Source organism: Schistocerca americana, chromosome 7 (assembly GCF_021461395.2).
Source record: "Schistocerca americana isolate TAMUIC-IGC-003095 chromosome 7, iqSchAmer2.1, whole genome shotgun sequence".
NCBI classification, from domain to species: Eukaryota; Metazoa; Arthropoda; class Insecta; order Orthoptera; family Acrididae; genus Schistocerca; species Schistocerca americana.
The window spans coordinates 18132996-18150867 of NC_060125.1; positions in this window are offsets into that span (position 1 = coordinate 18132996).

Consider the following 17872-nt stretch of genomic DNA (forward strand, 5'->3'; position numbering starts at 1 on the left):
TTATTTAATTCCGATCTAATTTCAGTGGTTCATCGTCAACGTGTATGTCCAAGGAATACATTGACCCTGCAGTGGTGTATCGGAAACTAATACAGGTCTCACAGGAAAGGATCAAAGCACAGACTCTAAGAAGTCTCACACTTCTTGCACTTAAGTCGTATTGTGCCTTTGGTATTTAATTCCGATCCAATTTCAGTGTTTCATTGGCAACGTGTATGTCCAAGAAATACATTGAACCGGCAGTGGTGTATCGGAAACTAATACTGGTCTCACAGGGAATGCTCAAAGCACCGACTGTAAGAAGAGTCTCTTTTCCTGTACTTATGGCGGCATTGTGAATTTTGTATTTAATTGCGATGCTATTTCTGTGTTTCATCATCAATGTGAAGATCCAAGGAATACATTGAACCTGCAGTGGTGTATCGGAAACTAATACTGGTCTCACAGGGAAAGCTCAAATCACCGACTGTAAAAAGAGTCTCTATTCTTGTACTTAAGGCGGCATTGTGCCTTTTGTGTTTAATTCCGATGCGATTTCTGTGTTTCATCGTCAATGTGAATGTCCAAGGAATACATTGAACCTGCAGTGGTGTATCGGAAACTAATACTGGTCTCACAGGAAAGGATCAAAGCACAGACTCTAAGAAGTCTCACTCTTCTTGCACTTAATGCGGCATTGTGAGTTTTGTATTCTATTCCGATTTAATTTCAGTGTTTCATCGTCAATGTGTATGTCCAAGGAATACATTGAACCTCCAGTGGTGTGTCAGAAATTAATACTGGTCTCACAGAGAATGCTCAAAACACCGACTGTAAGAAGAGTCTCTATTCTTATACTTAAGGCGGCATTGTGCATTTTGAATTAAATTGCGATGCGATTTCTGTGTTTTATCGTCAATGTGAAGGTTCAAGGAATACATTGAACCTGTAGTGGTGTATCGCAAACTAATACTGGTCTCACAGAAGAGGATCAAAGCACAGACTGTAAGAAGTCTCATTCTTCTTGCACTTAAGGCGGTATTGTGGCTCTTGTATTTAATTCCGATGCGATTTCTGTGTTTCATCGTCAATGTGAGGGTCCAAGGAATACATTGAACCGGCAGTTTTGTATCGCAAACTAATACTGGTCTCACAGGAAAGGATCAAATCACAGACTCTGAGAAGTTGCACTTAAGGCGGCATTGTGGGTTTTGTATTAAATTCCGATTTAATTTCAGTGTTTCATCGTCAATGTGTATGTCCAAGGAATACATTGAACCTGCAGTGGTGTGTCAGAAATAAATACTGGTCTCACAGGGAATGCTCAAAACACCGACTGTAAGAAGAGTCTCTATTCTTATACTTAAGGCGGCATTGTGCCTTTTGTATTTAATTCCGATGCGATTTCTGTGTTTCATCGTCAATGTGAATGTCCAAGGAATACATTGAACCTGCAGTGGTGTATCGGAAACTAATACTGGTCTCACAGGAAATGATCAAAGCACAGACCCTAAGAAGTATCACTCTTCTTGCACTTAAGGCGGCATTGTGCCATTTGTATTTCATTCCGATGCGATTTCTGTGTTTCATCGTCAATGTGAAGGTCCAAGGAATACATTGAACCTGCAGATGTGTATCGGAAACTAATACTGGTCTCCCAGGAGTAGATCAAAGCACAGACTCTAAGAAGTCTCATTCTTCTTGCACTTAAGGCGGCATTGTGGCTTTTGTATTTAATTGCGATGCGATATCTGTGTTTCATCGTCAATGTGTATGTCCAAGGAATACATTGAACCTGAGTGGTGTATCGGAAACTAATACTAGTCTCACAGTAAAGGATCAAAGCACAAAGAGGTCTGACTCTACTTGCACTTAAGTCGCATTGTGCCTTTTTTATTTAATTCCGATCAAATTTCAGTAGTTCATCGACAGTGTGTATGTCCAAGGAATACATTGAACCTGCAGTGGTGTATCGGAAACTAATACTGGTCTCACAGGGAAAGCTCAAATCACCGAAAGTATGAAGAGTCTCTATTTTTGTACTTAAGGCGGCATTGTGCCTTTTGTATTTAATTCCGATGCGATTTCTGTATTTCATCGTCAATGTGAATGTCCAAGGAATACATTGAACCTGCAGTGGTGTATCGGAAACTAATACTGGTCTCACAGGAAATGATCAAAGCACAGACCCTAAGAAGTATCACTCTTCTTGCACTTAAGGTGGCATTGTGCCATTTGTATTTCATTCCGATGCGATTTCTGTGTTTCATCGTCAATGTGAAGGTCCAAGGAATACATTGAACCTGCAGATGTGTATCGGAAACTAATACTGGTCTCACAGGAGAGGATCAAAGCACAGACTCTAGGAAGTCTCATTCTTCTTGCACTTCAGTCGTATTGGGCCTTTTGTATTTAATTCCGATCTAATTTCAGTGTTTCATCGACAATGTGTATGTCCAAGGAATACATTGAACCTGCAGTGGTGTGTGAGAAACTAATACTGGTCTCACAGGGAATGCTCAAAGCACCGACTGTAAGAAGAGTCTCTATTCCTGTACTTAAGGCGGCATTGTGAATTTTGTATTTAATTGCGATGCGATTTCTGTGTTTCATCATCAATGTGAAGGTCCAAGGAATACATTGATGATGTAGTGGTGCATCGGAATCTAATACTGGTAAACAGGAACGGATCAAAGCACAGACAATAAGAAGTCCCACTCTTCTTGCACTTAAGGGGGCATTGTGCCTTTTGTATTTAATTCCGATCTAATTTCAGTAGTTCATCGTCAGTGTGTATGTCCAAGGAATACATTGAACCTGCAGTGGTGTATCGGAAACTAATACTGGTCTCACAGGAAAGGATCAAATCACAGACTCTGAGAAGTCTCACTCTTCTTGCACTTAAGGCGGCATTGTGAGTTTTGTATTAAATTCCGATTTAATTTCAGTGTTTCATCGTCAATGTGTATGTCCAAGGAATACATTGAACCTGCAGTGGTGTGTCAGCCTGGTCGCACAGGGAATGCTCAAAACACCGACTGTAAGAAGAGTCTCTATTCTTATACTTAAGGCGGCATTGTGCCATTTGTAATTAATTCCGATGCGATTTCTGTGTTTTATCGTGAATGTGAAGGTCCAAGGAATACATTGAACCTGCAGTGGTGTATCGGAAACTAATACTGGTCTCACAGGAGAGGATCAAAGCACAGACTCTAGGAAGTCTCATTCTTCTTGCACTTAAGGCGGCATTAAGGCTTTTGTATTTAATTCCGATGCGATATCTGTGTTTCATCGTCAATGTGAATGTTGTAACGTCTAGAGAAACAAAAACAATATATTATGTAGTAATTAGAGAATTAGATGTATCATATTGTGTCATTGTATAAAATTATGTATTTTTTTTTATTATTTATTTCTGAAAACGTCTGCGTCGGCGAGTAATAAAACCGACACAGAAGATAAATGTTAAACAGAGATTAAAAAAGGAACTAGTATATAATACGTGTTGAATATGAATGTCTTTGTCGTCTTAATTTGGAAGTTGTGCGAGTAAGATCTCCTGTTGTTGTCGTAGAGAACGCCAATGTAGCATTCTTTTGTCGAGACTAAGCAATGTACGCCATTACGTGTGAATTCACAAAGGTCTGTAATCACTGAGATATTTAAAGGTTTTAATAGAGGTGTTTAAATGAAAACTTGTATTATTTATTGTTAAGCTTCCTTGCATATTATCCCATCCTGTTGAGACATTTTTCAGTTATATAAATATTATCTGTGGTGCTGAGCTGCGTGGAGAACGAAGAGCCGCTGCCGCGGCGTATTTAAACGACTTACAATATAGTCGAACATAACGCAAGGAAGCGGTAAAATAATAGTAAAATAATATTATTTCTTTTAGCTCCCAGACTGGCAGTGAGGATCAGCGGATTTTATGATGTGTTGCAGATTGACGCGGGCTGCTGATAGGATATAATTTACAGTGCAAATAATTTAATGTACCTTCAGAATCTGATAGGAATCTTGCTGTGCTCTGTTCTGATCTGGCAAACTTTATAGTGACAACGTATTTTTGAATGAGAGTCTCATGTTCTTGGGCTAGTCGTGGTCTGAAATAGCATTTTAACGAGAAATAAAATCCACTGCGAACTTGTGTTTTTGAACGATCACACGAACTGTAACATCAGTGTTCATAACAAAGTAATTTTAACTTTTACTCACTATGAAGTAGGGAAGATATATTGATTCTTAGCATGAGTTGCAGTTATGAAAAATCGTTCCTTAAATTGTAGGCCAGATACAGAACAATAAGACTTCCATATATACAATTTATTCCGCTAAAAGGTAATGATGATAAAGAAAAGCAAAGCACAGCATTGCTAAAAGTATTTCACGTAACTCTTTTCGTAAATGTGTTGTTACAAAGAGAATTAATAAACCAAAGAGCAACAATTTTATATCCGCGAGAGAGTATGTACGTGAAAATGTCCAAGGAATACATTGAACCTGAGTGGTGTATCGGAAACTAATACTGGTCTCACAGTAAAGGATCAAAGCACAGACTCTAAGAAGTCTGACTATTCTTGCACTTAAGTCGCATTATGCCTTTTTTATTTAATTCCGATCTAATTTCAGTGTTTCATCGGCAACGTGTATGTCCTAGAAATACATTGAACCTGCAGTGGTGTATCGGAAACTAATACTGGTCTCACAGGGAATGCTCAAAGCACCGACTGTAAGAAGAGTCTCTATTCCTGTACTTAAGGCGGCATTGTGAATTTTGTATTTAATTGCGATGCGATTTCTGTGTTTCATCATCAATGTGAAGGTCCAAGGAATACATTGATGATGTAGTGGTGCATCGGAATCTAATACTGGTAAACAGGAACGGATCAAAGCACAGACAATAAGAAGTCCCACTCTTCTTGCACTTAAGGGGGCATTGTGCCTTTTGTATTTAATTCCGATCTAATTTCAGTAGTTCATCGTCAGTGTGTATGTCCAAGGAATACATTGAACCTGCAGTGGTGTATCGGAAACTAATACTGGTCTCACAGGGAAAGCTCAAATCACCGACTGTAAGAAGAGTCTCTATTCTTGTACGTAAGGCGGCATTGTGCCTTATGTATTTATTTCCGATGCGATTTCTGTGTTTCATCGTGAAAGTGAATGTCCAAGGAATACATTGAACCTGCTGTGGTGTATCGGAAACTAATACTGGTCACACAGGAAAGGATCAAAGCACAGACCCTAAGAAGTGTCACTCTTCTTGCACTTAAGGCGGCATTGTGCCATTTGTATTTCATTCCGATGCGATTTCTGTGTTTCATCGTCAATGTGAAGGTTCAAGGAATACATTGAACCTGCAGTGGTATATCGGAAACTAATACTGGTCTCACAGGAAAGGATCAAAGCACACACTCGAAGATGTCACACTCTTCTTGCACTTAAGGCAGCATTCTGCCTTTTGTATTTCATTCCGATGCGATATCTGTGTTTCATCGTCAATGTGAATTTCCAAGGAATACATTGAACCTCAGTGGTGTATCGGAAACTAATACTAGTCTCGCAGGAAAGGATCAATGCACAGACTCTATGAAGTCTCACTCTTCTTGGACTTAAGGCGGCATTGTGCCTTTTGTATTTAATTCCGATGCGATCTCTGTGTTTCATCGTCAATGTGAAGGTCCAAGGAATACATAGAACCTGCAGCGGTGTATCAGAAACTAATGCCGGTCTCACAGGAAAGGATCAAAGCACAGACTCTAAGAAGTCTCACTCTTCTTGTACTTAAGCCGGCATTGTGCTTTCTGTATTTAATTCCGATGCAATTTCTGTGTTTCATCGTCAATGTGAAGGTCCAAGGAATACATTGAACCTGCAGTGGTGTATCGGAAACTAATACTGGTCTCACAGGGAATGCTCAAAACACCGACTGTGAGAAGAGTCTCTACTCTTATACTTAAGTCGGCATTGTGCCTTTTGTATCTAATTCCGATGCGATTTCTGTGTTTTATCGTCAATGTGAAGGTCCAAGAAATACATTGAACCTGCAGTGGTGTATCGGAAAATAATACTGGTCTCACAGGAGAAGATCAAAGCACAGACTCTAAGAAGTCTCACTCTGCTTGCACTTAAGGCGGCATTGAGCCTTTGGATTTATCTGCGATGTGATTTCTGTGTTTCATCGTCAATATGAAGGTCCAAGGAATACATTGAATTGGCAGTGGTTTATCGGAAACTAATACTGGTCTCACAGGAAAGGATCAAAGCACAGACTCTACGAAGTGTCACTCTCCTTGCCCTTAATGCGGCATTGTGCCTTCTGTATTTAATTCCGATGCGATTTCTGTGTTTCATCGTCAATGTGAAGGTCTAAGGAATAAATTGACCCTGCAGTGGAGTATCGGAAACTAATACTGGTCTCACAGGAATGGATCAAAGCACAGACTTTAAGAAGTCTCACTCTTCTTGCACTTAAGGCGGCACTGCGCCTTTAGTATTTAATTCCGATGTAATTTCAGTGGTTTATCGTCAATGTGTGTGTCCTAGGAATACATTGAACCGGCAGTGGTGTATCGGAAACTAATACTGGGTCTCAATGGAAATAATCAAAGCACAGACTCTAAGATGTCTCAAACTCCTTACACTTAAGGCGGCATTGTGAGTTTTGTATTCAATTCCGATTTAATTTCAGTGTTTCATCGTCAATGTGTATGTCCAAGGAATACATTGAACCTGCAGTGGTGTGTCAGAAACTATTACTGGTCTCATAGGGAATGCTCAAAACACCGACTGAAAGAAGAGTCTCTATTCTTATACTTAAGGCGGCATTGTGCTTTTTGTATTTAATTCCGACGCGATTTCTGTGTTTCATCGTCAATGTGAAGGTCCAAGAAGTACATTGCACCTGCAGTGGTGTGTCGGAAACTAATACTGGTCTCACAGGAAAGGATCAAAGCACAGCCCCTAAGAAGTCACACCCTTCTTGCACTTAAGGCGGCATTGTGCCTTTTGTATTTAATTCCGATCTAATTTCAGTGTTTCATCGTCAACGTGTATGTCCAAGGAATACATTGAACCTGTAGTTGTGTATCGGAAACTAATACTGGTCTCACAGGGAAGGCTCAAAGCACCGACTGTAAGAAGAGTCTCTTTTCCTGTACTTAAGTCGGCGTTGTGCCTTTTGTATTTAATTGCGATGCGATTTCTGTGTTTCATCGTCAATGTGAAGGTCCAAGGAATACATTGAACCTGCAGAGGAGTATCGGAAACTAATACTGGCCTCAATGGAAAGAATCAAACCACAGACTCTAAGAAGTCTCACACTTCTTGCACTTAAGGCGGCATTGTGAGTTTTGTATTCAATTCCGATCTAATTTCAGTGTTTCATCGTCTACGTGTATGTCCGAGGAATACATTGAACCTGCAGTGGTATATCGGAAACTAATACTGGTTTCGCAGGAAAGGATCAATGCACAGACTCGAAGAAGTCACACTCTTCTTGCACTTAAGGCGGCATTCTGCGTTTTGTATTAAATTCCGATGCGATTTCTGTGTTTCGTCGTGAATGTGATTGTCCAAGGAATACAATGAACCTGCAGTGGTGTATCGGAAACAAATACTGGTCTCGCAGGAAAGGATCAAAGCACAGACTCTAAGAAGTCTCACTCTTGTTGCACTTAAGGCGGCATTGTGCCTTTTGTATTTAATTCCGATGCGATTTCTGTGTTTCATCGTCAATGTGAGGGTCCAAGGAATACATTGAACCTGCAGTGGTGTATCGGAAACTAATACTGCTCTCACAGGAAATGATCAAAGCACTGACTCTAAGAAGTCTCACTCTTGTTGCACTTAAGGCGGCATTGTGCCTTTTGTATTTAATTCCGATCTAATTTCAGTGTTTCATCGTCAAAGTGTATGTCCAAGGAATACATTGAACCTGCAGTGGTATATCGGAAACTAATACTGGCCTCACAGGAAAGGATCAAAGCACAGACTATAAGGAGTCAAACTCTTCTTGCACTTAAGGCCGCATTGTGCCTTTGATATTTAATTCCGATGCGATTTGTGTGTTTCATCGTCAATGTGAGTGTCCAAGGAATACGTTGAACCTGCAGTGGTGTATCGGAAACTAATACTGGTCTCACAGGAAAGGATCAAAGCACAGACTCTATGAAGTCTCACCCTTCTTGCACTTAAGGCGACATTGTGCCTTTTGTATTTAATTCCGAAGCGATTTCTATGTTTCATCGTTAATGTGAAGGTCCAAGGAATACATTGAACCTGCAGTGGAGTATTTGAAACTAATACTGGTCTCACAGGCTCACAGGAAACGTTCAATGCACAGACTCTAGGAAGTCTCACTCTTCTCGCATTTAAGGTGGCATTGAACCATTTGTATTTAATTCCAATGCGATTTCTGTGTTTCATCGTCACTGTGAAGGTTTAAGGAACACATTGTACCTGCAGTGGTGTATCGGAATCTAATACTGGTCGCACAGGGACGGATCAAAGCACAGACTCTAAGAATTCTCACCCTTCTTGCACTTAAGGCGGCATTGTGTCTTTTGTATTTAATTCCGATCTAATTTCAGTGTTTCATCGTCAATGTGTATGACCAAGGCATACATTGAAACTGCAGTGGTGTATCGGAAACTAATACTGGTCACACAGGGAATGCTCAAAACACCGACTGTAAGAAGAGTCTCTATTCTTGTACTTAAGGCAGCATTGTGCCATTTGTATTTAATTTCGAATCGATTTCTGAGTTTCATCGTCAATGTGAAGGTCCAAGGAATACATTGAACCTGCAGTGGTGTGTCGGAAACTAATACTGGTCTCACAGAAAAGGATCAAAGCACAGACTCTAAGAAGTCACACTCTTCTTGCACTTAAGGCGGCATTGTGCCTTTTGCATTTAATACCGATGCGATTTCTGTGTTTCATCCTCAATGTGATTGTCCAAGGAATACATTGAACCTGCAGTGGTGTATCGGAAACTAATATTGGTCTCACAGTAAAGGATCAAAGCACAGACTCTAAGAAGTCTCACTCTTCTTGCACTTAAGTCGCATTGTGCCTTTTGTGTTTAATTCCGATCTAATTTCAGTGTTTCATCGTCAACGTGTATGTCCGAGGAATACATTGAACCTGCAGTGGGGAATCGGAAACTAATACTGGTCTCACAGGAAAGGAACAAAGCCCAGACTCTAAGAAGTCTCACTCTTCTTGCACTTAAGTCGTATTGTGCCTTTTGTATTTAATTCCGATCTAATTTCAGTGTTTCATCGACAACGTGTATGTCCAAGGAATACATTGAACCTGTAGTGGAGTATCGGAAACTAATACTGGTCTCACAGGGAATGCTCAAAGCACCGACTGTAAGAAGAGTCTCTATTCCTGTACTTAAGGCGTCATTGTGCCCTTTGTATTTAATTGCGAAGCGATTCTGTGTTTCATCATCAATGTGAAGGTCCAAGGAATACATTGAACCTGCAGTGGTGCATCGGAAAGTAATACTGATTCACAGGAAAGGTTTAAAGTACAGACTATAAGAAGTCCCACTCGTCTTGCACATAAGGCGGCATTGTGCCTTTTCTATTTATTACCGACCTAATTTCAGTAGTTCATCGACAGTGTGTATGTCCAAGGAATACATTGAACCTGCAGTGGTGTATCGGAAACTAATACTGGTCTCACAGGGAAGGCTCAAAGCACCGACTGTAAGAAGAGTCTCTTTTCCTGTACTTAAGGCGGCGTTGTGCCTTTTGTATTTAATTGCGATGCGATTTCTGTGTTTCATCGTCAATGTGAAGGTCCAAGGAATACATTGAACCTGCAGAGGAGTATCGGAAACTAATACTGGCCTCAATGGAAAGAATCAAACCACAGACTCTAAGAAGTCTCACACTTCTTGCACTTAAGGCGGCATTGTGAGTTTTGTATTCAATTCCGATCTAATTTCAGTGTTTCATCGTCTACGTGTATGTCCGAGGAATACATTGAACCTGCAGTGGTATATCGGAAACTAATACTGGTTTCGCAGGAAAGGATCAATGCACAGACTCGAAGAAGTCACACTCTTCTTGCACTTAAGGCGGCATTCTGCGTTTTGTATTAAATTCCGATGCGATTTCTGTGTTTCGTCGTGAATGTGATTGTCCAAGGAATACAATGAACCTGCAGTGGTGTATCGGAAACAAATACTGGTCTCGCAGGAAAGGATCAAAGCACAGACTCTAAGAAGTCTCACTCTTGTTGCACTTAAGGCGGCATTGTGCCTTTTGTATTTAATTCCGATGCGATTTCTGTGTTTCATCGTCAATGTGAGGGTCCAAGGAATACATTGAACCTGCAGTGGTGTATCGGAAACTAATACTGCTCTCACAGGAAATGATCAAAGCACTGACTCTAAGAAGTCTCACTCTTGTTGCACTTAAGGCGGCATTGTGCCTTTTGTATTTAATTCCGATCTAATTTCAGTGTTTCATCGTCAAAGTGTATGTCCAAGGAATACATTGAACCTGCAGTGGTATATCGGAAACTAATACTGGCCTCACAGGAAAGGATCAAAGCACAGACTATAAGGAGTCAAACTCTTCTTGCACTTAAGGCCGCATTGTGCCTTTGATATTTAATTCCGATGCGATTTGTGTGTTTCATCGTCAATGTGAGTGTCCAAGGAATACGTTGAACCTGCAGTGGTGTATCGGAAACTAATACTGGTCTCACAGGAAAGGATCAAAGCACAGGCTCTATGAAGTCTCACCCTTCTTGCACTTAAGGCGACATTGTGCCTTTTGTATTTAATTCCGAAGCGATTTCTATGTTTCATCGTCAATGTGAAGGTCCAAGGAATACATTGAACCTGCAGTGGAGTATTTGAAACTAATACTGGTCTCACAGGCTCACAGGAAACGTTCAATGCACAGACTCTAGGAAGTCTCACTCTTGTCGCATTTAAGGTGGCATTGAACCATTTGTATTTAATTCCAATGCGATTTCTGTGTTTCATCGTCACTGTGAAGGTTTAAGGAACACATTGTACCTGCAGTGGTGTGTCGGAAACTAATACTGTTCTCACAGGAAAGGATCTAAGCACTGACGCTAAGAAGTCTCACTCTTGTTGCCCTTAAGGCGGCATTGTGCCTTTTGTATTTAATTCCGATCTAATTTCAGTGTTTCATCGTCAACGTGTATGTCCGAGGAATACATTGAACCTGCAGTGGGGAATCGGAAACTAATACTGGTCTCACAGGAAAGGAACAAAGCCCAGACTCTAAGAAGTCTCACTCTTCTTGCACTTAAGTCGTATTGTGCCTTTTGTATTTAATTCCGATCTAATTTCAGTGTTTCATCGACAACGTGTATGTCCAAGGAATACATTGAACCTGTAGTGGAGTATCGGAAACTAATACTGGTCTCACAGGGAATGCTCAAAGCACCGACTGTAAGAAGAGTCTCTATTCCTGTACTTAAGGCGTCATTGTGCCCTTTGTATTTAATTGCGAAGCGATTCTGTGTTTCATCATCAATGTGAAGGTCCAAGGAATACATTGAACCTGCAGTGGTGCATCGGAAAGTAATACTGATTCACAGGAAAGGTTTAAAGTACAGACTATAAGAAGTCCCACTCGTCTTGCACATAAGGCGGCATTGTGCCTTTTCTATTTATTTCCGACCTAATTTCAGTAGTTCATCGACAGTGTGTATGTCCAAGGAATACATTGAACCTGCAGTGGTGTATCGGAAACTAATACTGGTCTCACACGGAAAGCTCAAAGCGCCGACTGTAAGAAGAGTCTGTATTCTTGTACTTAAGGCGGCATTGTGCCTTTTGTATTTAATTCCTATGCGATTTCTGTGTTTCATCGTCAATGTCAATGTGTAAGGAATGCAATGAACTTGCAGTGGTGTATCGGAAAGTAATACTGGTCTCGCAGGAAAGGATCAAAGCACAGACTCTAAGAAGTCCCACTCTTGTTGCACTTAAGGCAGCATTGTGTCTTTTGTATTTAATTCCGACGCGATTTCTGTGTTTCATCGTCAATGTGAAGGTCCAAGGAATACATTGAACCTGCAGTGGTGTATCGGAAACTAATACTGTTCTCACAGGAAAGGATCAAAGCACTGACGCTAAGAAGTCTCACTCTTGTTGCCCTTAAGGCGGCATTGTGCCTTTTGTATTTAATTCCGATCTAATTTCAGTGTTTCATCGTCAAAGTGTATGTCCATGGAATACATTGAACCAGCAGTGGTGTATCGGAAACTAATACTGGTCTCACAGGGAATGCTCAAAACACCGACTGTAAGAAGAGTCTATATTCTTGTACTTAAGGCTGCATTGTGCCTTTTGTATTTAATTCCGACGCGATTTCTGAGTTTCGTCGTCAATGTGAAGGTCCAAGGAATACATTGAACCTGCAGTGGTGTGACGGAAACTAATACTGGTCTCACAGGGAATGCTCAAAGCACCGACTGTAAGAAGAGTTTATGTTCTTGTACTTTAGGTAGCATTGTGCCTTTTGTATTTAATTCCGATGCGATTTCTGTGTTTCATCGTCAATGTGAAGGTACAAGGAATACATTGAACCTGCAGTGGTGCATCGGAAAATAATACTGGTCTCACAGGAAAGGATCAAATCACAGACTCTAAGAAGTGTCACTCTTCTTGCACTTAAGGCGGCATTGTGCCTTTTGTATTTAATTCCGATGCGATTTCTGTGTTTCATTGTCAATGTGAAGGTCCAAGGAATACATTGAACCTGCAGTGGTGAATCGCAAACGAATACTGTTCTCACAGGGAATGCTCAAAACACCGACTGTAAGAAGAGTCTCTATTCTTGTACGTAAGGCGGCATTGTGCCTTTTGTATTTAATTCCGATGCGATTTCTGTGTTTCATTGTGAATGGGTATGTCCAAGGGATACATTGAACCTGCAGTGGTGTATCGCAAAGTAATACTGGTCTCAGAAGGAATGCTCAAAGCACAGACTGTAAGAAGAGTCTCTATTCTTATACGTAAGGCGGCATTGTGCCTTTTGTAAATAATTCCTATGCGATTTCTGTGTTTCATCGTCAATGTGAAGGTCCAACGAATACATTGAACCTGCAGTGGTGTATTGCAAACTAATACTGGTCTCATAGGGAGTGCTCAAAACACCGACTATAAGGAGAGTCTCTATTCTTGTACTTATGGAGGCATTGTGCCTTTTGTTTTTAATTCCGTTGCGATTTCTTTGTTTCATCGTCAATGTGAAGGTCCAAGGAATACATAGAACCCGCAGTGGTGTATCGGAAACTAATACTGGTCTAACAGGAAAGGTTCAATACACAGACTCTAAGAAGTCTCACTCTTCTTGCTCTTATGGCGGCATTGTGCCTGTTGTATTTATCTCCGATGTCATTTCTGTGTTTCATCGTCAATGTGAAGGTCCAAGGAATTCATTGAACCTGCAGTGGTGTATCGGAAAATAATACTGGTCTCACAGGAAAGGATCAAAGCACAGACTCTAAGAAGTCTCACTCTTCTTGCACTTAAGTCGGCATTGTGCCTTTTGTATTTAATTCCGATGCGATTTCTGTGTTTCATCGTCGATGTGAAGGTCCAAGGAATACATTGAACCTGCATTGGAGTATCGGAAACTAATACTGGTCTCACAGGCTCACAGGAAAGGATCAATGCACAGACTCTAAGATGTCTCACTCTTCTCGCACTTAAGGCTGCATTGTGCCTTTTGTATTTAATTCCGATGCGATTTCTTTGTTTCATCGTCAATGTGAAGGTCCAAGGAACACTTTGAACCTGCAGTGGTGTATCGGAAACTAATACTGGTCTCACAGGGACGGATCAAAGCACAGACTCTAAGAAGTCTCACCCTTCCTGCACTTAAGGCGGCATTGTGCCTCTTGTATTTCATTCCGATCTAATTTCAGTGTTTCATCGTCAATGTGTATGACCAAGGAATACATTGAACCTGCAGTGGTGTATCGGAAACCAATACTGGTCTCACAGGGAATGCTCAAAACACCGACTGTAAGATGAGTCTCTATTCTTGTACTTAAGGCTGCATTGTGCCTTTTGTATTTAATTCCTCTACATCTACATCTACATCTATACTCCGCGAGCCACCTTACGGTGTGTGGCGGAGGGTACTTATTGTACCACTATCTGATCCCCCCTTCCCTGTTCCATTCACGAATTGTGCGTGGAAAGAACGACTGCTTGTAAGTCTCCGTATTTGCTCTAATTTCTCGGATCTTTTCGTTGTGATCATTACGCGAGATATATGTGGGCGGTAGTAATATGTTGCCCATCTCTTCCCGGAATGTGCTCTCTCGTAATTTCGATAATAAACCTCTCCGTATTGCGTAACGCCTTTCTTGAAGTGTCCGCCACTGGAGCTTGTTCAGCATCTCCGTAACGCTCTCACGCTGACTAAATGTCCCCATGACGAATCGCGCTGCTTTTCGCTGGATCATGTCTATCTCTTCTATTAATCCAACCTGGTAAGGGTCCCATACTGATGAGCAATACTCAAGAATCGGACGAACAAGCGTTTTGTAAGCTACTTCTTTCGTCGATGAGTCACATTTTCTTAGAATTCTTCCTATGAATCTCAACCTGGCGCCTGCTTTTCCCACTATTTGTTTTATGTGATCATTCCACTTCAGATCGCTCCGGATAGTAACTCCTAAGTATTTTACGGTCGTTACCGCTTCCAATGATTTACCACCTATGGCATAATCGTACTGGAATGGATTTCTGCCCCTATGTATGCGCATTATATTACATTTATCTACGTTTAGGGAAAGCTGCCAGCTGTCGCACCATGCATTAATCCTCTGCAGGTCCTCCTGGAGTACGTACGAGTTTTCTGATGTTGCTACTTTCTTGTAGACAACCGTGTCATCTGCAAATAGCCTCACGGAGCTACCGATGTTGTCAACTAAGTCATTTATGTATATTGTAAACAATAAAGGTCCTATCACGCTTCCCTGCGGTACTCCCGAAATTACCTCTACATCTGCAGATTTTGAACCGTTAAGAATGACATGTTGTGTTCTTTCTTCTAGGAAATCCTGAATCCAATCACAAACCTGGTCCGATATTCCGTAAGCTCGTATTTTTTTCACTAAACGTAAGTGCGGAACCGTATCAAATGCCTTTCTGAAGTCAAGGAATACGGCATCAATCTGCTCGCCAGTGTCTACGGCACTGTGAATTTCTTGGGCAAATAGGGCGAGCTGAGTTTCACATGATCTCTGTTTGCGGAATCCATGTTCGTTATGATGAAGGAGATTTGTATTATCTAAGAACGTCATAATACGAGAACACAAAACATGTTCCATTATTCTACAACAGATTGACGTAAGCGAAATAGGCCTATAATTATTCGCATCTGATTTATGACCCTTCTTGAAAATGGGAACGACCTGCGCTTTCTTCCAGTCGCTAGGTACTTTACGTTCTTCCAGCGATCTACGATAAATTGCTGATAGAAAGGGGGCAAGTTCTTTAGCATAATCACTGTAGAATCTTAAGGGTATCTCGTCTGGTCCGGATGCTTTTCCGCTACTAAGTGATAGCAGTTGTTTTTCAATTCCGATATCGTTTATTTCAATATTTTCCATTTTGGCGTCCGTGCGACGGCTGAAGTCAGGGACCGTGTTACGATTTTCCGCAGTGAAACAGTTTCGGAACACTGAATTCAGTATTTCTGCCTTTCTTCGGTCGTCCTCTGTTTCGGTTCCATCGTGGTCAACGAGTGACTGAATAGGGGATTTAGATCCGCTTACCGATTTTACATATGACCAAAACTTTTTAGGGTTCTTGTTTAGATTGTTTGCAAATGTTTTATGTTCGAATTCGTTGAATGCTTCTCTCATTGCTCTCTTTACGCTCTTTTTCGCTTCGTTCAGCTTTTCCTTATCAGCTATGATTCGACTACTCTTAAACCTATGATGAAGCTTTCTTTGTTTCCGTAGTACCTTTCGTACATGATTGTTATACCACGGTGGATCTTTCCCCTCGCTTTGGACCTTAGTCGGTACGAACTTATCTAAAGCGTACTGGACGATGTTTCTGAATTTTTTCCATTTTTGTTCCACATCCTCTTCCTCAGAAATGAACGTTTGATGGTGGTCACTCAGATATTCTGCGATTTGTGCCCTATCACTCTTGTTAAGCAAATATATTTTCCTTCCTTTCTTGGCATTTCTTATTACACTTGTAGTCATTGATGCAACCACTGACTTATGATCACTGATACCCTCTTCTACATTCACGGAGTCGAAAAGTTCCGGTCTATTTGTTGCTGTGAGGTCTAAAACGTTAGCTTCACGAGTTGGTTCTCTAACTATCTGCTCGAAGTAATTCTCGGACAAGGCAGTCAGGATAATGTCACAAGAGTCTCTGTCCCTGGCTCCAGTTCTGATTGTGTGACTATCCCATTCTATACCTGGTAGATTGAAGTCTCCCCCTATTACAATAGTATGATCACGAAACTTCTTCACGACGTTCTGCAGGTTCTCTCTGAGGCGCTCAACTACTACGGTTGCTGATGCAGGTGGTCTATAGAAGCATCCGACTATCATATCTGACCCACCTTTGATACTTAACTTAACCCAGATTATTTCACATTCGCATTCGCTAATAACTTCACTGGATATTATTGAATTCTTTACTGCTATAAATACTCCTCCACCATTGGCGTTTATCCTATCCTTGCGGTATATATTCCATTCTGTGTCTAGGATTTCGTTACTGTTCACTTCCGGTTTTAACCAACTTTCCGTTCCTAATACTATATGCGCACTATTTCCTTCAATAAGAGATACTAATTCAGGAACCTTGCCCTGGATACTCCTGCAGTTTACCAATATTACGTTAACTTTTCCTGTTTTTGGTCTCTGAGGACGGACATTCTTTATCAACGATGATAATGTCCTCTCTGGTAAGCCGTCAGGTATTTTATCGTTTCGCCCAAGGGGGGGTCCCTCTAGCCTAAAAAACCCCCGTGTGCACGCCACACGTACTCTGCTACCCTAGTAGCTGCTTCCAGTGTGTAGTGCACGCCTGACCTGTCTAGGGGGGCCCTACAGTTCTCCACCCAATAACGGAGGTCGATGAATTTGCAACCATTATAGTCGCAGAGTCGTCTGAGCCTCTGGTTTAGACCCTCCACACGGCTCCAAACCAGAGGACCGCGGTCGACTCTGGGCACTATGCTGCAGATATTAAGCTCAGCTTGCACTCCGCGTGCGATGCTGGTTGTCTTCACCAAATCAGCCAGCCGCCGGAAGGAACCAAGGATGGCCTCAGAACCCAAGCGGCAGGCGTCATTCGTTCCGACATGTGCTACTATCTGCAGCCGGTCACACCCAGTGCGTTCAATAGCTGCCGGAAGGGCCTCCTCCACATTACGGACGAGACCCCCCGGCAAGCACACCGAGTGCACACTGGCATTCTTCCCCGACCTACCCGCTATTTTCCTGAGGGGCTCCATAACCCGCCTAACGTTGGAGCTCCCTATAACTAATAGGCCCGCCCTCTGTGACTGTCGGGACCTTGCCGGAGAATCGGCCACTGCCCCAACAGGCGAGGCACCCTGTGGTGGCTCGGAAACGATGTCATCACCACTAGGAAGCACCCCGTACCTGTTGGAAAGGGGTAAGGCAGCTGCCACGCGGCCAGATCCCACCTTCGCCTTTCGGCCAGGCACGCGCGAGCCCACCACTGTCCGCCATTCACCCTGGAGTGATGACTGACCGGTAAGATGCTCACTGCCGGAAGACGCAGCGACATCAGGGGTTCCATGCGATTCCAAGGCCACCGAAGTAGGCATAGGTCTCACCACAGTTGCCCCAACGCCACTACGAGCCGACGCCTGCG